The sequence below is a fragment of the Semicossyphus pulcher genome, unplaced genomic scaffold, assembly GCF_022749685.1.
Source record: "Semicossyphus pulcher isolate SPU_LCO1_2020_fin unplaced genomic scaffold, fSemPul1.0.p SCAF_11, whole genome shotgun sequence".
Lineage (NCBI taxonomy): Eukaryota > Metazoa > Chordata > Actinopteri > Labriformes > Labridae > Semicossyphus > Semicossyphus pulcher.
Window position 1 is genome coordinate 28752378 of NW_027211615.1, and position 22513 is coordinate 28774890.

The following is a 22513-nucleotide window of genomic DNA, read 5'->3' on the forward strand; positions in this document are numbered from 1 at the left end:
CAAACATTTCCCTGAAATCCGTTCTGACATATTTTGCATCCTTCAGTCCCACAAGATGAAATAAAAGTACAGCGCAGGGGATGAGCTGTGCATGTTTCAGGTCCACATTTTATGCCTTTAATTGATAATTTATGTTTGTTTACCATTCATTATTCAAACTAAAGACCTTTTCATGAGGATTAGTCCAGAGTTTCCCGTCATCGCTCTTTAAAAGCTGTAAATCTCTTCGTTAACGTCCCTTGATGCTGAAGATTCTTTTGCATGGGCTTCGTCCCCATGTCATAAATTCTGGAGGAAAGCGTTCAGAGTTTGTAGCTTAAAAAGAAATTTAAAGAACAAGCAGAGACTGTGTTTCATGACTGATTTCATCTTGTTGTGTCCTCTGCAGCAGTTTGCATGTCTGCTGACTGGAAAATAAGCCCCACCAGCTGCTCATCCCGACGAACTGATCGCTAATAATTCATTATTTGTTTGGTCAACTTTCACAAAACTGTGCGCAGATAGTCTTTAGACTTTATTTGATACCCCAAACAGATCAACCTGCAGACACCGAGTTCAAACAAAAGGTTTAAAGCATCTTTTCTAGCCGAGCTGTTTAGAAACCGTTCATGAAATGAGACGTCCTTAAAACAGAACATTTGATGGATCGGGAAGCTCCAGGAGGAAGCAGGAATGTGCTCTCTTGGCTCGCAGACGTGATGATGTCACTGTTTCTGCCTGTGATACAGATTAATCTGAGCGGGAGGCCGTGGCTCATCGTGCAGGCTGAGACGGGCTGCACAGTCATGTGTAGATCCTTCTCATCAGCAGGAGCGTCTGACCCCGCAGGTGGTCTCTATCTGCACACTCAGGTTCCTCCTCGGAGAAAAGATTTTTTTTTGTTTTCCCTGAATAAATGTTTTGTGGTGAGTTTATCTGGTTCCCATCGAGCCTGTTCTGAGCTGCACTAACGATTTTCCAGTCAGTAAATCATGATGTCATATTTTGATCCAGATGTGAAGACGTCACTCTGATACCATCCCGGGATTAGACATAAAAATAGGTTAAGTCTTTCTCTTGATTTATATTTAAATGACACAAACTTCTTCAACCTGGACTCTGGGATGATTGCCACGAGGACGAGCAGCAGACGTCAGGTTCAGAATAAAATATGTCTCTGTGAACGTATCCGTCTTGCTCTTTCTGACTTTATGGCTTCATGACTCCCGGCCCTGAAAGTTTGAACCCGACATTAGAAATGCAGCTGTGATGTGTTTAAAGCTCTTATCTTTCCATGTCAAACTGTTGATAATATCACAGCTGACGAGTCACGCTACTAAATACCAGATTCCAGTTAAAAGGTTCCTAGAAAGAAACTGAACTTTAACTGTAAATTATGGACATGATGAACATGTAGTCGTCGGTCAAACGGAGACACCGGCCTGCCTGAACTAGCTCTAATAAAGTACCTAAAATGAATTCCTGTCTCAAACTAAGGAAGCCCTAAGCAGACATGCATCCTACATGTTATTCACTACGTTTTCTTGAGCTCTCGACTTGTTTATCTCGAGATATCAAAGCTGGTTTTTCTCGTGATAACGGGATCATGTTCAGACCAACAGGCTGGTCACTGCGTAACCACAGAGCAGGACATGCTGCCATCGCCCACACTGATGAGGTCAGTTCAGCCTGTTTCTGTTTGTTTGGAGCTTTTGCAGCTCTGACGATATGAGTGATGATCATCTGACCTTGCAGTGGTGCAGCTTTGTTATCTCGACATAAGATAAATAAGTAGAGATCTTGAGAAAACCGGAAATTACTCGTTATCACAAGAAAAGAGTCAATAAAATGTATGTCCGCTTAGGGCTTCCGTAGTTTGTTAAATTTAAAGGCCAGTTCAGATCAATGATACACAGCGAGACTGGATGCAACGACCAAAAGAATCCCCGACATGTGATCGTAAACATTCTCAAACTGGGCCGTTCACATCAAAGCAACGGAACGCACACAGACACAGCTGACCGTCTCCATAGCAACGACGCACTATACCCCACTACTTCTGCGTTAATACTATAGCGTTAGTATTAGGCCCAGGTTACATGAATTATCTCGCTGGTGACAGTGACATGCCCACAATGTTAGCTGAACACTGATTAATAAACGTCAAAGACAGAGAGTTAGGAAAGAGAGGATCTGGAGCCGTCTTTGGCTGCTGCAGCGCCAGAGACAGGGTGCCTATGCTGTCTCCTGATTGGCTGAAGTGAAACAGCGACATCATTCAGTTCTAAAACTGCATTTGGACATTTGACAATCATTTGCAACTCCGGGCAACGGCTTCAGACGCTCTTCAACTAACCAGCTCACAATGCTGCAATTTTCTCTGCAACATTCTAAAACTGTTTAGTTGCGTTGCGAATCATCAATCTGAATCATTGATCTGAATCATTGATCTGAATCATTGATCTGAATCATCGATCTGAACTGGGCTTTAGACTAAAGACATGCTCTGACTTTAAACCTTCAGGCAGACAGAGCCTGTTATGAAGTGGTTTTGCTTGCAGATGATGAAACTGTTGGCCTTGGTGGAGGTCAGACCTCTTCAAATGTCCTCCTAGTTTATGATGTATAAACTAAATACAGTGTTGTTTGTCAGCTGTTGGACATGTTTTGCAGTGCAGAAAGGAGGATCTGTAAGAGGAAGAGCTTTGGGTCTTCACTCTGCAGGATCCCTGCCCTCCAGCCGCTCTCATTACATAAACTAGAGGAGTCAGAGAGGAGACACACGACGTCCCGCAGGACTTTGTGTCATTATGAGCTCTGATGCTTGGTGTTGAGTTATGGGTGGCCTGTGAGCAGTGACACTCAAACAGATCAGGGATGATTGATGGTGGGAGATTTAGTCTTAATTAACATGATCCCCACTTTGTTTTTCATTAAGAGAGACCGCAGGAGTTATTGTGACGCGTTGAAAACAGGCAGCACCGACACAACGATAAATCTGGAAGTTAGTTTAATCAGTTTTTATGCTTTTATATTCTGCTTTTAAAAACACGGACTCAACTCTGGTTGATTTCCCTTGAGAGGTTGTGAAGTCGAGACGATAACCACAGAGATCCTGTTGCATCTCTTGTGGCTAATTTAGTTGGTAGATCAGAGCCTCAGAGACAGCCACACTGAGTCTAACAGAAAACAAACTGACATATATTTTGGACATTACATTTCTACAATCTTTCTGCAGTCAGTCATGCTTTACATTTGCAAAAAAAATGCCATCTTGCTCGTCTGTATCCAGAGTGTGTGCAGTAGAGATCGTCTGGTGGAGCCGCAGTATTGACGTCCCGCCCCTTCCTCTTCCTGACACACACCTTCACCTTGTGTCCTTGGCGTGTTGGAGGCCTCAGGTGTCCTTGGCGTGTTGGAGCCCTCAGGTGTCCTTGCCGTGTTGGAGCCCTCAGGTGGGCTCAGTCTGCAGCAGAACAGCTTCTTGTGTCGGTCTGAAGCAGATATTCACGCTTATGGAAAGTTCAGTGACTGTAGTGTTAGTGTTAGTTACGTCTCCTCTCGCTGTTCCTCCTCTACTCTGCTACTCGGGAACAGAACGCTGCAGGAGCCCCATTTGTCCACAGAGCTGTCAATCATGAGGCCACGCCCCCTTTTTATAGCATCAAATAACTTATTAAAAGTAAACTTGTCAGAAAAATGAACACTGTGACATAAATCAGCATGATAAGAACTAACTATAATGACAGAAACCATGTTTGAGAAAAATGTATTTGACGTGTGTTTTGATTTTATAGTTTGACTCATGTCCCATCTGTTAACATGGAGGAGGCGGGCTTTATGAGCTATACTGCAGCCAGTCAGCAGGGGGCGATAGAGAGGGTTTCACTGGCTTCACTGTTAGGGAGCTGTCATGTCCTCTATCGTTTGGACCAGCGGCGAGGTGGGACTGATACCGACAGAGCTGAGTGATGAGGCAAACAGTAGCTGTTCTTCAGCCCTTGACCCTGATAAAGTGATGATCTTTGGCGAGGGTATTCCCAAATTATCGGCCTCATATTGCAGCAGTGCAGAGGTCAAAGGTCATCGCCCATCAAGCCAGCAAATAAATGATGAAATGAAAGTTCAAACTTAAAAAAAAAAGAGAAGAAATGCTTTTCACTGGAGGCTGATGGGAACAGTTTGGTTTATGGTTTTGTGATAAACTCAGCTACGTGGCGAAAGAGAAGATGTCCCACACACACACACACACACATACACACAGACACACACACTGAGGAATGCTGAGAATGCTTGAAAACCAAACCTTTACATGAACTGATGAACTGTTGTCGTCACGGCAGAGAGCAGCGGGCGGGAGGGAAACCTGCAGGTGAGCCGAAACGTCCACGTCGCTGCTCATCAGATTGCTCCTTTAGTTTTTTCTCTCGTGTTCATTTCCTCGTGATCAAACCTGTGTCGTGACGCAGCCACAGCCACATTAGTGATCACTTAAGTTAGTCTCACACGTTGCAGTAGTTCAGTCACATTTCCAGCGGCCTTAATGTGAGGGACATGTGCTGACGCTGCTGCCAGCGCCTCAGTAAAAAGTTAAAGCTCCATTTGTACGTTTTTAAAAGCTGCTAATGCGTTAATAAGAATATTAGACATTGTTTCATGTTGTAATATTTATCTTGATCATCCGCAGATGGTGGAGCGTAAAGCTGGTGTTTCCATTCGCTCACTCCAGAGTGAGGTAAGTCCAGATAAATCTACCTCGTGCTATAAAAGTGATCGTAGCAGGGATTCACTTTCCTGGATGATCTTCTGCTGCTGGCACAGGTGAGATGTTTTCCTGTAATTTACTCAGAATAACACATGATTTGTAACTCCGTAAGCTCCCTACAAAAACCTACAAGTGGAAATAAAGAATAGGGAGTAAGAAATGCAGAATAGCACTCTAAAGAAACAGGAGACCTTTTATATGTTAATGTTCTCAGCACGACCAACTCCAAAACAACAAACCTGAAAAGATGAACACGTGGTCAACGAGAGCGTGCTCTGTTCTTCAGACTAAACAAAGTAATACTCCACCTTACTTTAGGAGAGCACTGATCAGCTGTAACAGGACCCCTGACAGGTGAAGTGAATAGCATCGTGTAAGGATGTGAGCGTCTTTGACAAGGGTCAGATTGTGATGCTAGGTGCTAGATGTTTGGTCAGTACCTACCAAATACTAGGTGGTCCAAGGAAGATGAACCACCAAGGCTCATTGATGCACCTGGGGACTTAAGGCCGGCCCGTGGGGTCCGATCCAACAGAAGAGCTACTGAAGCTCAAACTGCTGAAAGAAAGATGATAGAAAGGTGTCAGAACACACTGCCACACTGCAGACATGGTTCAGGAATGGTTTGAGGAACGACGAGTTCAAGGTGTCAACTTGGCCTCCAGATTCCCCAGATCTCAGTCCAGTGGAGCGTCTGTGGGATGTGCTGGACAAACACGTCCGATCCATGGAGGCCCCACCTCGCAGCTTACAGGACTTGAAGGATCTGCTGCTCACGTCTTGGTGCCAGATACCTCAGCACACCTTCAGAGGTCTAGTGGAGTCCATGCCTCGATGGGTCAGGCCTACGCAATATTCTGCAGGTGGTCACAATGTTACGGCTCATCGGCGTAGTTCGGTCCACAATCCTCTCCCTTATTTGCCGTGCCACTGAGCGCTCTGGTTTTTGACCGTCATTAGGCTTCTCTTCTGTAGTACAGAGTCTAATTGTGTGTATTTTTATCCGCTGCCCGTCTGCATGTAGACGGGTAGATGGGTTCTACTTTCATGCTACAGAATTTATAAACATTTTTAACCATGTGCATAACCTTTTTGCACATTACCTGGTTGCTATCAGTCGTAAAGAGTGGCGAAGTTTTGCAGCACAGAACGTGCCGCTGCAGTGTTGACATGAAACATTCAGTTACCTTGAGGTCGTTCAGTTGGAGCTCTCGTCCTGCATTAGGCCGGATTGTAGCAGGTCTGCGGCCCTGGGGCTGGGTCAGGAGTCGGGTCATTAAAGACGGCCTGCGGGCTCGTCTCCTGTCTCCAGCAGGATACCACATAATTACATGTAAGACAATCAGTGAAAACGGGTGCATGTTTTACATTCTTCATTCCTAGAAAAGTTGTCCTATACCTCGCTGAAAAGCTGCTCGTATATTTGAATCTCTAAACATTTCCGAGTCGTGCACAGACCTCAAACATTTTGCTGAAACATGGTTCAATCAGACAGGAAGCTTTGCAGAGTGACAGCAGCTCAATATGTTGGAAATTCCTGCCGTTGAACCGATGCATGTTTAAGTCTCCCTCATTAGGGCCACATGGAGACTGTTAATCTGACTGCAGTCGTCTGCCACATAAACACTGGGGAATGCTGTGCAAACAGCTTAAACCATTAGTCTCTTGTTAAAGTTATTGCACATTAAAATAATGAAGGTGATATTACCTGCAGCTGAGAAACAGACCTCTCTTGCATTCCCGGGTGGAAACATAATGAAGACTTTTCTACACTACAAAATGTAAACGTTCGATCAACTTAAAATGTGAAGTAATCGATGATTGATGTCGACTCTACGTAAACTGTAACTTGTGTTTAACCTGTGATGTTTGACTCCCTGTGAACTAGAGGGTGGAGGAAACTAATGTACTGGTCCGAATATAAGACGACCGCTCTTTTCAAGACAAATTTGTTTTTATAATGAAAACTATTTTATTTGACCTTTTAAATAATAATGTAAAATAAATGTCTTTCAAACTTTCAGTAAATCATTAAGTGAAGTGAGGTCTGTTTATTGATCAGTCCTTGAACAGCTGGGTGTCAGCTCTGGTAACGGGCAGACCTTCAGTAACACACTCGCACACTCTCCTGTCAGTCTCTTGAAGCGGCCGCTTTGAGGAGCATGGTACCATTTTCTCTTAAGGACATTACACTCTGCGACAACAACTACCTTAAAATTAGCATCATGACTCGCCTCAGTTGTTGTTAACTCGGTCGACCTTTGAGGCACTTTGTTCCGGACGATCACTGTGCGTCTCCATCTTTCATCCCCCTGACTCTGTCGCTGTGAGCGACGGCTGGCCTCAGTCATGACGGGTACACTCGCTTTACAGAGAAGTGGCACGTATATTGGTTACCTGGTGTTTCATGATGATAAATAAGATAAACACGCTTTAAGGATTCAACACAAAACTGTATTTGCTTTTTTAAATCATTGATTTAATAGTAAAATCAACATTAGAAAAGATTCATTAACCACATAATAAATATAACTTTCCCTTTCCTGCTGTTCAACCAGCTCTGGATCGATTCTACTCATTTTAAGGCCTCAACTTGTCTGCAGGGTCAAAGGTCACAGGTGTATTTTTAAACCCCCAAAGGTCACACAGACCCCTGAAAAGGCGTCTGAAATGTGAACTCAAAGTCCGTCAAGTAAACAAAAAGGTGAAACGACGCCAGAACCCGGTAACACCCTCACATCCAGCTGAGTGGCCTTCAGGCAGCAGACTGTCAACAGAGCTGTCAATCATGAGGCCACACCCCCTTTTTTACAGCATCAAATAACTAATGAACACTTGGACATCAGCATGATTAATCATGTCCCATCTGTTAACATGGAGGAGGCGGGCTTTATGAGCTATCCTGCAGTCAGTCAGCAGGGGGCAATAGAGAGGGTTTGGCTTTACTTTAAGGGAGCTGTCATGGCGTCCATGTTTTTATACATACCTCATATACTTTTAGATTTCGTTTGCATGTAGGATTTTGTGACTCAGCTTCAATTCAAGCCTCCAGCTGCCTTTAGGGGGCAGCAGAGCTCTCTACAGGGGCAGAAGGAGCGGGGGTTGTTGGTAGTGGTGGAGGGGCTGATGGGTAGTGGTCCACGGTGATATCATTTTCCATCAGTCCCCCTACCTCCTCGCTGCTCCGACAGGCAGCAGCCGAGCAGATGAGGTGAGGTGGAGGAGGAGATTTTTCCACTACCACATTTCACCTCGGGGCGACCGCGTCTGGAAAGACAATATCTCCCAGAAAGAGGTCATCAGTCAGAGAGAACAACATTTAACTGAGCGACAGAGTGCCAGTGATTCCTGTCTGGAGAGCCGAGGAGGCGGCTTTTAAACATGCTCGTTTCAGCCGGCAGGGAGAGGAGAGAACTCAGACTCCCCTCAATCTCTCCGTCTGCACTTGAACGTCTCACTCTGCTGTCCTCTTGGATCGTTGACTTGTTACGTAAGCAGAAATAACTGATCAGTGACGAAATTGTCACTGACATCCAAACATGTAAAAAAGAAAACGACCCTCCCTTAATGGATAAATGTTTCTCCTGGTTGTCAGGATAAAACTTTAAATGCGTCTCATAGAGCGACGCTGCCAAACAGACGTCCCAGAATCTGACACAACATGACCGAGCTGCTGCAGAAAAACTACGCTGCAGCTTCAGACTGTTTTCCATCAAACAAACATGACAGCCTGACAGGTGTTAGGTAACCGACGGGGCTCTGATTGTACATGTCCACTTTTGAGCTTCACATGAGGCTGCTCACTTTAGTGTCGGGATCCGTCGACGCCTTCATTTTATGATGAAGTCCACATTAATAAAAGCCAAGACATTAAATATACTCAATCTAATGTGCAGGCAAATGTAGGCTCATGTAACTGACAAAACTAATCGATAAATCAAAGAATACGTGTGCAGCACCAAATATTGATCTTCATAGGTCTGCAATGCTGCTTAAACATTGCAGAGTATCGTTTACTGTGCCTTTAACATCTCCAGAACGCTGCATGCTGACATACTTTTGTTTGTGCTGTGAAGCAAACAGCTGATCCGTTCTAACGAGGCTCCGGTGCAATCGTCTCACTTTCATGAGCTTCCTGATCCGGCCCCAAAGTGATGTCAGAAGACAAACATCTCGCTCTTTACTGGAGCGTTTGACCCAGTCACTGATTCACACTTGACATGCGTCATCCTCCACAATCACCTGACAAACACTTCTTACCAATGTGGGAGTTTAAAGTGATGATCTGGAAGATTTTCATGTAAATAAATGTCTGTAAGTCTCTATCTATCACTGAATGAGGTAACAGAATGGTGACTTAGCCTGTGGCCCACTGATGAAAGCCTCTGCAATTGCAGTATATAGTATTATTACAGACTGGGGCTTTGTCCGGAACCACATACTAACATACTGTCTACTACATACTGAAACAGTATGTACTGCATACTGCCTACTAACCTGACTATTAGTATGCCGTTGGCATCATACTCAGAGCCGGCTTCTCCGTATCACGTGACTTAATCCTTTACGTATGTCCGGTCTGATCTCCGGTCCATCTCCGCCATAGTAGAAGCTGAACAGCCGCAATGCATTTTGGGGTGGGTGAGTACAACCAGTGAGCTCCCGTCTCATACTCAAACATCCGGGCCGATCTAGTATACATCCGGGCATTTCTCGCATACACAAAATTGCATACTATGAGATGGGAACGCATGACATACTCAATTTTACGTCACGGTTAGTATGATTAGTATGATAGTATGGGGTTCGGACACACCGAGGGTGTCTGTGGCGACATTCATGGAAAAGCAGCGCCCAGTTAGTGACGCGTTTTCCATCAGCCAGCAGTGGTTGGTCTGCCAGAGAGGGTAGGCGGAGCTAAGCGGCTGCTTTTCCGCTCTCTGCAAGTGTTGCCAGTAAACAGTAATCTACTATGGCTGAACAAACAAAGAAAAGATGGATGACTACAGATACAACTTCAACAAGAAGTGAAAATCCAAAGAAGAAGAAACAAACTCGACGCTCACATGAAGCAAACAGTCTGAAAAGGAAAGCGACCGTCAGCCAGGAAAATCAAGAGTTACAACCGGAGCCGACCGTGGACGTCACACATGCAGCACTGTCTGGATATCTGGGAAGTGTGCTCCTGTAATTCCCGTTTATCGCCACAGGTGGCGCCAAAGAGAACGAAACTTCGACCTTCGAACTTTAAGCAAGATCTCCACTCTCTCCCTCTGCTCTGTCACTGCCTCCGCTGCCTTGCACCAGTGCTGCGCTCATACTTTCACCCCCACCACCACCCCAGCATCCACCTGCAGGCTCCAGCTAGGAGGGTTTCGGGATCACTCCTCAGATCCCGCCATGTAAAGTAAATCTGCAAGGAGCGACGAGGTCGGAGCCGAGACGCCAAACACAAGCTGTGTTCTGCAAACGCGAGACGTCTGACTGAACTTTCATTGCAACTTTTTCTCACAGAAAAAGCTGGTGAAATCTTGAAAGGACTGATATATGAGAAGCGTCTTCTCCTTCTTGATTCACAACAAATGAGCGACGTCCTGCGAGGTGAAACGTGTCCACACAGAGCTGCGTCACTTAGAGTTACTGCAGGCGTAAAATGAGTTATAAAAGCAGCAGAGGGAACACATGCGGACAGTCAGAAAATATTATTGGTGCTTATTTCTGATTCAACACGTGTACGACAGAAATGCTTTAAAGTCAGGCCTTGTTGTGCGACTTAACTGTGTATGAACATTTAATTATGAGCAGCGTCCATTAAAAACATCTTTTAAAGCCCTCTCTATGCTCCTCTGCTGTCATGTGATTTATTATTCACTTGTAAGATGTTGTCAACATTTGCATGCTGTCCAAAAGAGGACAGAAATGTTGCACAGATGCTTTTAAATCAAGAGTAAAGTAGAGTAACGACAGATCACTACATGACGATAATCCATGAAGCCTTTCTAATCAGTGCAAGACTAAATATCTCCCTCTTAAAGCTGCAGTGACGCTTTTCCACCAACAGAGGAAGGAAGAATGTCAGCTGACAAACACAAAATACAGAGTCATATGACCAGACAGTGAGCAGCGTTTAAGTCCAGTATCTACCACACTCCACCATCATTGGACAAGAGGTATTCCAGTCCAGGACTGGTGACATCACTGGGACTTTTCACTCTGTGTATCACTCCGCCTCAGCCAGGTGTTCTGAATACTGTTCATTAACATCACAGCAGACCGTGTATGTCTACATTGATCGAGCTGGTGCCTCTGAATCACCCAGCAGACTCTGATTCCACTGGTTGATGATAAATTAAAACAAACAGATAAATGTTCATGATGAAAACAGCTGATCTGTGGTCACCTGTAGACACAGAGTGCAGGAGGATGTTTGGGTTGCTTGGCAACAAAAGTCCAGTTTCAGTTAAGATGCAGAAGTAGTTGTGTTAGTGGAGTGAAAAATAATCTGTTGTTGATTGTTATTGTTCATTGCTATTTGCGCTTGTATAACTGGCGAGGTCGGGACACGGATGATCTGCGACAGAATCACAGCCGTGATGACATTCAGTACGTCACAACCTGCAGTGTGATAATGTGTACTTATTGGGCACGTTACAATTATTCTCATGAGTCATTCTAGTTTAGTTATGTTGTTTTTGTATTTTGGTGTTTAGATATTACTTCCTGTTTTCCTTTGTCTCTTGTTGTCTTGAGTTCTTGTTGTTTGTTTAGTTTATTATAACCTTACAGAAACATGAGGAGATATCCCAGTTTCCCAGTTTGGTACCAATGAAGTCCGTCTGTCCGTCCGTCCATCCGTCCATCCATCACAGGTTTTGCTATAGGCTTTGCAAAGAGCTTTGGTATTTGCACACTCTGCACGTTGGCTTAGTTAGGCCACCTGGCAAATGCAGAATAGTCTTGAACTTCTCGTTGTACATGGATTTATCAACCATAATGCTTCTGGATGCAACAACCAATCAGAGCATTAAACATGGTAGCACTAGGTTGCTAGGCTAGGTAGTTAGTTCCAACATCAAGTTAATTTAATTCAGACGTTTGGCATGACATGAATTCGGAGCTGACGCTTATTTATACATAAAGGGATAGCAGACATCAGCGGCAGCCATCTTGGTTGTTTAGGTCTTTCTTTGTATCAAACCCGGCCCGTATTAGATGAACAGCTGTGATTGGCCCGACCAAAATCCGGAAGTATGGAAATCTGTCTGAACAGGAGGGGAAGGAGATGTAAATGCTAAACGACCTTACATCTCATGTTTTATCTACATGCAGTCCATTAAGACAAGAACATCCATCCATCATCTATACCGCTTATCATGTTCAGGGTCACGAGGGGCTGGAGCGAGAGGCGGGGCTACACCTGGACAGGTCGCCAGTCAATCACAGGGCTGCCACATAGAGACAGACAACCTTTCACGCTCACATTCACACCTACGGGCAATTTAGAGTCACCACTGAACCTAACGAGCATGTCTTTGCACTGAGGGAGGAAGCCGGATTACCCGGTGAGAACCCACGCATGCACGGGGAGAACATGCAGACTCCACCCACTATGTCTGATTGAGCTAGGAACCAGGAACCTACTAGCTGTGAGGCAACAGTGCCAACCCTGCACCACCATGCAGCCCACACACAGATACATATGTGATTGAACAAAGACACTATAGGATGCCAGTTTAGCTCAGTTGGTAGAGCGCTCGCCCCATTTACCGAGGCAAAGTCCTCACCGCCTCGCCCTGGCTTGACTCCAACCCTTGGCTCTTTGGTGCCTGTCGTTCCCTCTCTCTCTTCCCTGTACTTCCTGCCTCTCTTCAGCTGTCCTATCTAATAAAAGTAAATGCTAAAAAAACATCTTTAAGAGAGAAAAAAGACGCTTCACATTCCCCTGACGTGTGTGACAAGACTGTAAGTCTGAGCCAGAGCAGACAGCAGCGCTGGTTAAATAAAAACATCTGTTTCAGAGGACAGACGACAGATCGTGGTGGAGACAAAACACCACTCTGCATCGTTCTGTGTCATCCTTTTATTTCCTTTCAGAATAAAACCCACCTCTAATATATTTCTCATTCCTGCGAGTCTCCCCTTCAGGGACTTGGAGGCAGCATCATGCGGCGTCGGTCACATTGGGAAACGTTTGTGGTTTGCGTGTCTGCTGCAGAGAGACCTCCGCTGGGAATTCACCACCAGCCATGAGTTCTCTGAAACAGCTGAGGCTTTGTATCCTCCACCTTCACAAAGTGTTCCTGCAGGCTGACTCCATTTCAAACCTTTCAACAACCTATCATCATCACTTCCTGTTTCTCAGCCTTCACTTCTTCATATGCCAGAGGATTAACTTTGGGTTAGAGCTGGCTGAACCAAAGAGAGTGAGGATTGCAACAAGGAATAGCAGCCAACACTAGCAAACACGACACTGCTCAGGTCTCTGGTGTTTGACTCTCAAAGCAGCAATTTCATCACATTATCTCCTCGCATAAACACTTCTCTGCTACTGTACAAGGTGCCCACAAACCGCAGGTCACAGCTGTGTTCTGGATGGTTCTATGGTTCTATGGAGAGCTTCTGTTAGAGGCTAATTCATAGCATATATGCCATGCATCAGTGCTGTAACTAAACGTGATGGATGGGCCGATGAAGGCACAATTAGAAAGCAGGCTTTGAATTTCCTCTTTAATCTTTGGAGTTTAATCAGGTGTCCTACAGCTGCAGAGGTAAAACAGTACGAATAACATTAAAACTATGTTATCATTAAACAAGTATTAACCAAATAAGGCAGATTTAGAGCTGGAGATGGTTCTCTTACAGCGAGGTTAAGCAGTGAAATAGTCCAATTATAGCAGACGCTTTTTTTGTGCCTTTTTTAGGAGCAACAGCGACAGTGAACATGACAGACAAGTAGCCAGCATTTAGCGATAAACGACTTGCAGCCCAGTCCTCCTCCGTGCACTGCATTGTTTATAGTCCAGTTAGCAGCTCGAGAAGCGACCGTGTGTTCAGATCAAAGTGATGTCATCTCTTGGTTCGTCCCATTGTAAAAACTACATTGGTAAAACTAAATTTCCCGCGTGCTTACATAAGTTAGCACCAGACAATTTCAACCAATCAATCTGCAACATTTAGCCGCAGAGCACCAAGAACGCTCGGTCAGTTAGCTAGCTACTGCGCTGTGGAGAACGTCTGTCTACGCCCACTTCTCAACGCTCAAATCAAATCCCTCTAACGATATGTCCCGCCTGCACGTCCTGTTTCACTCGGAAATACGTCACGATACGGAAGCTAGATACTCTCGGAATCTCATTTCAGCTCGACGTTTGAGACGTTTGTTGAACGGAGGGCGGAGCCATCGTTTATGATGCATTTGAGGAAGTCGGGAAATCTGAAGGCTGAAGGGCTTGTCGCTGAAGTTGTAATTTTTGATCTGTAACAGATTGTTAGCTGTTGGTGTAACATGGTTAATTATGCTTCCACTTGCCATGCCATCAGATCTAAATATTATGTTTATGTGGGTTAGACTCAGACTCAGACTTGAAGCGTACTACAAACGGAAACCAGATCCGGTCGCGCACCTACAGATTCTACTTTTCTATGTGAGTAGAGATTAGACGGAGAGAGACCTGTTTCATCCATCTCGAGGTGTCTAACATTCAACACACCTTCTTTCATTAATCAGAAAGTTTATTTATTAACTGAAAATACGAGTAAATCTTCTGCAGTGGTTTGAAATGATTTGAACAAACATTGGATGTGATTGGGAGCGAGCATTTCCAATGTTATAGATCAAGTTTGGAGTAAAATGACATTTTTATATTCTTGTTAAACACAGAATCCACCTTTTGTACACAAATAAATCAGAAATAATCTCTAATAGAAGTCTGTTCTGAGAAGTTACACTTGAACTCTGCAGAACCGAACGTTCCCTGAAACGTAAATTTCACCAGTTTGTTGACTGAACACCTGACGGCTGACGGGGGTAAAAGTTCACTCAGATAATAAACTATCTAATTTAAGTTCCTCCCTTCAGACAGGAGCACGGAAAAGTGAGTTTAGCGTCATCGTACATTATTATGGCAGGAAAACAGGAGAGAGATTAATCGAGGCTTTTACTTCGTCCCGAGGGAGACGGACCGAGTCAAAAACAAAACCTAACGGAGGTGATTTTCCTTCGTTTCTCTCTGATCTCCATATTTATGGTTCGTTGCCCAGCTGTAATAAAAGATCGCTGCTTCATCTTTTGCTCCTTGAGTTACACTTTCATTTTGTTTTAATTTAAATTCTCTTTAAGGCTGAAGACTTTAAGTTCCTCACATACTTTGTAAAGTTGTCTCTCCTTTCTGGCATGAAGCAAGAACATATATCCTGCAGATTCCTCATCAGTCAAACTTTCCTTTACATTTACATAATTCACCTCAACAAAAAACGCTGCTTCATAGATAACTTTAGCTGGAGATCAATCCTGAACAGCTGGATGCATTTATCAGCCAAAAGAAAAACAAAATATCATCCCAGCTAAAATCTAAAAATACGCTCATATTGATCACAGCTCTGTCAGACGTTTGGACTCGTCAGGTTTGATCTGTTCCTGTTCACAAAGCGGTCAGCCGGGAATTCACGCAGCCAAACTGAGTGCAGCAGCACCGAGGATGATATTTTTAGACATCAGATTTTTCAGAGTCAGCGGTTCAGACGCAAACGACAAACACGTGTGACATAAAAAGACACAATACAATCATGCGAACAGACTCACATCTGACAAGGATTGAAGCTAATCGTGGACTGTTAGCACCTCATTAACGTCCTGGAAACAAAAAGTAAAAACGCTCCAATCATTTTTCTTCTGAGGAAGAACAATAGCAGCGGTTTGCAAAGTGTGAGGCGCGCCTCCTCTGGGGGGCGCCACAGGACTTCAGGGGAGGCGCAGCGTGAGAAAAAATAAAGCAGACAAAATAACTTAAACATCTGGTTAGCAAACTTCTGTGACGTGTGGGGCAGATCAATTTTTAGTAACGAGAGAGAGAGACGGATAATGGAGCGAGCAGAATGACAGTGTGAGACCATGTTAACTCCGGCGTCGCTTTGAGACCACGACGTCTGTGGAGACTGACGAGGACTCTACACAGGTAACGAGTATTTTTGACGCGCGTGTGCCGGGAAAGAGCCGCTCCGATGCTGCACTCTCCAGCAGCCGCGTGTGCTGCGCGGGAGGCGGGCGCCAAACGTGAGTCATTTTGAGCTGCTCTGTTCTGTTCGCTTTGAGTTTATTTCTCCCCGCTGCTGCGCGTCAGTGAAGCAGAAAGCCATTTAATGCTAAGTAAACACAACCAAGGAATCCATGTTAAACCATGTGATGTCTTTGTTTTGTTATTGATCGGCTGGATGAGATCGGGGTAAACCAATCCTGTTGATTCATTCTCATTTGATTCTACATCCGACATAAACACGGAGTTTATGCACAATTAAGAAATAAGTCTACAAGTCGGTTGCAAAGTCTTCTACTGTTTCCGGCAGACTGCACTCATTGTGGCGTCACTGGCTAACTGAGACTCATCATGTGGTCACCGCCGCTGTAGATCGCAAAATAGATGCTGCCGTGAAGCTTACGTGTTGCACACGTTCCTCTAACGCTACAGTTTCCCAGTTACGATGTATGATTTTATTCGGGACATTTTAGAGTCTATTTTTGGTTTAGTTAATGAATCAGGCTCACTTTGCCATACTTTGAAAACCCCGGGTCTAAAGACTAAATCTCAAACAGCTGCCAAAACTAACACTGGATGGTTGAGACCAAACCAGAGCTTTAGCGGTGTCAGAATTGCGTCAGTCGATTTGACCATTCGATACAATCTACAACTGTTTGTTCTTTTTACAGCGAAGCGCAACGTCAAACTCCTGCAACTACAGAAGTCTCACATTTGACCTGTAAGTTGCACTCTTTTTACATGAGTGCCAGCCGATAGTAAATTATTTCTGCAGACTACTTTTTCTGTGTTCAGTCATCATTTTTTCAGAGGAAGAATTTTAGTCAGCTAGTTAGCTAAAATTAGCGACAGCTCAACCCTCCCAGGACAGCGGAAAACCTCATGAAAACACTTATTCTTACCGTGCCGCTGCTTTGTTGTGTTGTCGTGTTTATACCAGAATTTATTGCTTTGTGTGTTTGTTCTGTAAAAGAGGAAAACTGCAGATTATCACTGAAAGGTCATTTTAAGATGTGGTTGGTAAAGTTAACAGCCATCTTTCTCCAGTCATCCCAGATCTACCAAAGATTTACAACATTCGGTGTTTAAGTGGCCACAACACAGTGAAAAGGAGCTGTCATCTTGTCTTGTTGTGAGAACAGAGAACACACACATTTCTTCTGTCTGTCCTGGTGTTTGTTATCGTGCTCGGCCTGTGGATCTGCTGGCTTTGAGCTGCAGCACAGATGCATCAGGCAGCAGGATACAGGGAGTAAAAGAGCAGATGGACACAGACGCATCGGATCGACGGCCTGATTCATCTGCTGCCAGGTTGGCCAGACACCTGACACTGTTACCTGCCATGCTTCACTTCTGCCCACGTTCAGTTGGTGTTTTGGCACGTGTTCATTCAAACTCTGCATTCTCAGGTACACGCAGACACACTCTGCTGAATGTACTCTGGTGGCAGAAGTCCAGTTTAAGGTCACATTTCAGGTGTGGTGGAGAAAAAACAGTCGAGCCAAAGTATGCGTCTGTGCTCAGGTTTACTCTGGAACATGTGCTTCACACCTGGACGGACGCTGCTGCGTGCCCGTCCTCTCTGCAGCAGTTTAAAGCTTCAGACAGAACCTCTTTGAGTATCCAGGAAGCTTATAGTTTCTTTATGTCTTTGCGTTCCAGTACGGACTGATTGGAATCTCATGTGTTCATAAATTATATGTTTTTCTGCAGCATTGTGATTTAACATTTGAATCGCGTGTCTTTCTTGCTGTACACGGACATAACAGAATTTTCTGGAGCTGAGTTGCTGACGGGTGAGCCATCTCACATCCATACTATCTCTGCTGAGAGCTGTGCATGCAAAGCAGATTGGGAAGCGGAAGTTAAACAAAACATAGCAAAATATCGGCGGCCGATACAACACCATCGCTTCCTAAAACTTGTAAAGTCTGGGAGCATTTCAGCCTCAACGCTGCAGTAAAGGGTCGCCTGCAGGGTGTGTAAAGCGGACCTTGTTAATCACGGGAGCACGTCAGTGATAGATCGGTAGAAAGATAGATAGTTTATTGATCCTGAGGGAAATGAGGAAACCGGTAGGTCCAGGTTAGCATCCGGGGTGTTAGCAGTTAGCCATGTTTCAGAGAGGCACAGTAAACTGCTCTCCCTGTACGTCCTGTCGTTTCTCACAAGGGCAGCAAGCTCGTCGGTCCTGTTGGTTAAACAGTTGACATTCCCCATAATTATCGCTGGAACAGAGGGCTTGTACTTCCACCGCGTCGCCGTTAGCTTAGCCTTTACCTTCTCTCCAGCTCTGCAGCCTCGGCACGCCCTTCTCAGCTCCTGATAGTGAGATACAATATCCATAGGATATATAGAGTTCTACACCGCGAGTGTACTACAAAGAGTTAAGAGTTAAAAAAAACTACGCTAAAACAAACAGATGGCCCCTCGTGTCAGCGTCCGACGCTACAGCTAATGCATGAGCGTTTGAAGAGAAGGCACGCTGGATTTGTGGATGATGCAGACTCGCACAGATAGGATAATTAGCTTCTCAGCGAGCTAACGTTAGCTTTCTATAGGCGGAGTTGTATTGGCTTTTTACATGAAACACTGTAGTGCTTTAGCAAGAACCTGACAAATCTCTCTTTTAAACACCAAAAGAACGAGCTGTAAGTCTGAGTCATGGATTAACAATCTGACTCTGGTGAGGACTTGACTCTAATATGACATGAATGTGGCCTTTGGACCCGCAGGATGTTCTGTATTTTGCCCTACGAGCATCAAAGAGCAGCTGTTTTCTCCTTTTTAATCAGGACAATATTTCGTTTTTTCAGATGTAGGCTGAAGAACATCACGGCTTCATGAGGCCTCTGGTGTGGCTGAAGACACGCTAGTCTCTCTCAGTGTTTACTGCACTGTGATTTCTTATTTACCACCTTTATTTGCAGCTGTTTCCATTCTGATGCGAGCAGACCTTTGATCTGATCTCTCTAATTGGAAGAAGATGTGGAGGATTAAGTCGAGTCTTCTGTGGCTGCAGATATACAGAACGTGGCACACGGCTTCCCAAAAGAAATCCCACAGACTCGCTTTGAATGCCAGACAATTTCCACCAGTTTGTCACAGTGGCGTTTACACAGCTGAGACCTGGAAAAACATATTTACTGACATGTGATATAAACAGGATTTCAGACCGAGTGACAAAGGGATGAAGAATGATGACAGACTGTAAACTGTGTGACATTCTGCAGGCACGGCGTGCACCATCATGGAGGTCACGAATGGCAAATAACAAGCAAATCTCCAGTTGCTTCAAGCTCCTAGGCTGTGCACCACTACTGGATCTGAGAGCAGCTGGTCTGCACAGAAACGAGCTGTCAAAAAAACATCATATTAAAGCAAACATTGTGGCATCAGTCCGTCATCGTTCATTTAGCTACCCGGCCAACTCTGCAACTTAAAAACGTAAAAAAACAAAGACACTCGGAGTGACAGTTTTTTGTTTTTTTACAGAGGGTTCACCAACAGGTCCACGACATTATACAGTATAAATGTAGTTTATTTGGAACATGCTAGAGAGGCGAGGTTGGGTGGGATGAGAGGGACCGTTGTGCAGAGTGAGACATGAATGTTAGCATTCACATACTTGTCCATGCACCACACGTGTTACTGGAGGATACCTGTAGAGGGCGCACCAGAGAGTTCAGGCCGTATGCAACGACCGTATGTGTGGGATGTAAATGTAAAGCGGCAACCAACAGTGTTAAAAAATGAAGCCAATGCGGAAGTGCAAAAAACTGCAGTTCCTCGAGTGGCCACTTGAGGCTCAAGAAATAACATTACAGCAGGCGGGAAAAAGCCAATTTTTACAGCTAAAATAAACACGTTTACAGCCAGGTACAAAAAACAGTTTTGTTTAAATAGCAAATTTCATTCAAGACAACTGTACAGGGGTGAATTTTTTTTATAACACGCCTGTTTTAATTATATTAAGCCTTAAATTGTAGGGGCCGGATCAGTTGATTGACAGGTGGATCCTGCTGGCTGTCTGCTAGACGTCAACACAGACACAGACACTGAGCTTAACTTCACCTGTTTGTGTTCATCCCCTCTGCCTCTACACTGCCCCCTACTGCTCATGTGCAGACTGCAGCTTGTGACCGCGTACTGTTCCAAACAGACTGTGCAGCCAGCAGCAGATACAGTGGCTGCAGGTGTTCAACAGCCTCATGGGTAAATTATCTTCAACCTCAGAGCAGGAAGTTACAGGAAACGGACATTTCCTGAGCCACGATGCAACTATTAAACCAATCAACTCGTTTGGAGTGACAGACTGATGAGACACGCCTCATTTAGCCCAACATGAGGAGGAAATGTTCACACCTGAAGCAATAAAGCAGCTACCTCTCAGATTAACATCCTGTAACGACCTCTCCTGGACCCGCACAAACTGTCCTGTGCTGCGTTAAAGCCTCCTGTGGTTGATTGTTTCTCTCTGTCACACTGGAGCTCAGTAATCCACACAACTGCTTCCAAGTCAGGAGTTTTTAAAGATGGAGGGAATTGTTCCCATGCCGCACACAGTTTCTTCATCCTGAAAGAAAAGCAGGCGAGCACATGTGGTCTTCTGCAATCAGTTAACAGTCCAACCAATGTGCATGTATTTCTGCACATGGTCGCCTCTCTCTCTCTCTCTCTCAGCTTGACGTCTTTAAAAGTGACATCAAAAGAGGGAAAGTGACAGATGGGCACAGGCGGCGCGGCGCTCTGTGTTTGTTGTTGGTCACATCTGTGTGTCTCTTCTCTGGGACAACTTACACTCATGTTTAGTCGTTCCTCTCCAGCCTGGTTTCCAGATCACATTTATTACACAACGCACGAAACTGCTCCACATTCACATCGACACCTGGAAGCTGTTCAGTGCAAGGACGGCCGGATCTGTTGGGGTTAAGGGGGCGACTACAAGGTGCAGAAGAGGAGGTGACAGGTGCTGCTTTTTTTTTTGCTTTAAAGCAGCTGAAATCCAGACACAGGCCTGTCTGTCAAAGCTTTAGGCCTTGGGCTGATACGTGCTTCTTCAACTTTTGAGACATTTTAATGAAGTTATTGTCAATCACCTGTGTCTTGTTAGCTCCTCGTTCCCCTCCTCTCTCAACACAGGAACCACTGGGGGATGCTGAACCAGGAAGAGCATCGAGACGTGCCCCCACCCTGATGTGACGTCAGAACACAGCCTGTGCAGGTTTACAGGTTTCGGGGAGCACACTACAAGATAATCATGTCGATTTTGAGCCCCTTCAGACAAACGTCCTGATGTTCTGATGGTTCTAAAGATGATCTCTCCATCGTGCGATGTGAGTTGATGTTAAGAGTGATTTTACTTCCCCCAATCTGCTAGGAAGAACGTTGTGGCCGCATCGATTTTAAATATTAAACATGTTCAGTATTTACGATCTGATGTCCTGTTGTGTAGGGGGAACGCCGAGGAAAGCCGAGCATGCTCTCCATGGATCGTCACGTGGAACCAAACGAGCTGACTGAAGAAGGAGCATAACAACCGCAGCCATGGCGACAAAAGTAACACGTGCAGCCCGTGTTCACGCCGTCTCCACCACTTCATCCACAGTTTGTTCTTTTTTCTTCCAAAAACTATCATCGCCAGTTCTTCCTGCCCGTCGTCCGCCATGTTTGTTTACTCTAAAGTCTCATTTGACCGCGCAAGATTTCCAGCTGTGAGAGTCGGGCTCCGGGCATTGGTGAATGAATCTGCTGTTTGGGTCATATCGTTGCTCTCCAGGGGCGGATCCAGAGGGTCACCAAAGTGCCACCCCAAAATCCTCAATTATGATTGGTCATTTGCCTTGTCAGAGTCGTAGTCGTAGCAGAGTAGCTTTCTTTGCATTTCATCCATCCGTTATCTATACCATTTATCCTTATTCAGAGTCACAGGGGGCCGGAGCCAATCCCAGCTGTCATTGGACGAGAGACACTCACACCCACACCCACAGGCAATGTTAGAATCACCAAAAGCCAGAGACCCCGGAGAGAACATGCAGACTCCACACAGAAAGGCCCACTACATCTGAACCGGGGTTTGAACCAGTGTCCTTCTAGCTGTGAGGCAACAGCACTAACCACTGCACCACCGTGCATCCCTCTCTTTGCATTTCAATGTGGCACATTACTTTGGTCATACATCTTCTTTTTAATCCTTAAAGAATAAGCTGAGAAGAAAGGTTTGATTATTAATTCACGTGCATGTGTGTGGACACACATTTCATGCCACCCCTGCATAAGTCAGTGCCCCAGTTGAGCCACCGCAGACACACACTGCTCCCCACGCAGACACGCACTACAGGAACAAAGCTGCTCATTATCTGTCGTCATGTGTGGTGTCCGACAGATTCAGAGACTCGCGTCCTCTCAGGCAGCCTGCCCGAGTAATGCTGGCTCATGTTTGCGAACAATCTCGTCCCTCGCAGCTTTTAACAGAACACATCACTCAAGTCTCACGGCAGGAATTCAAACATTTAAC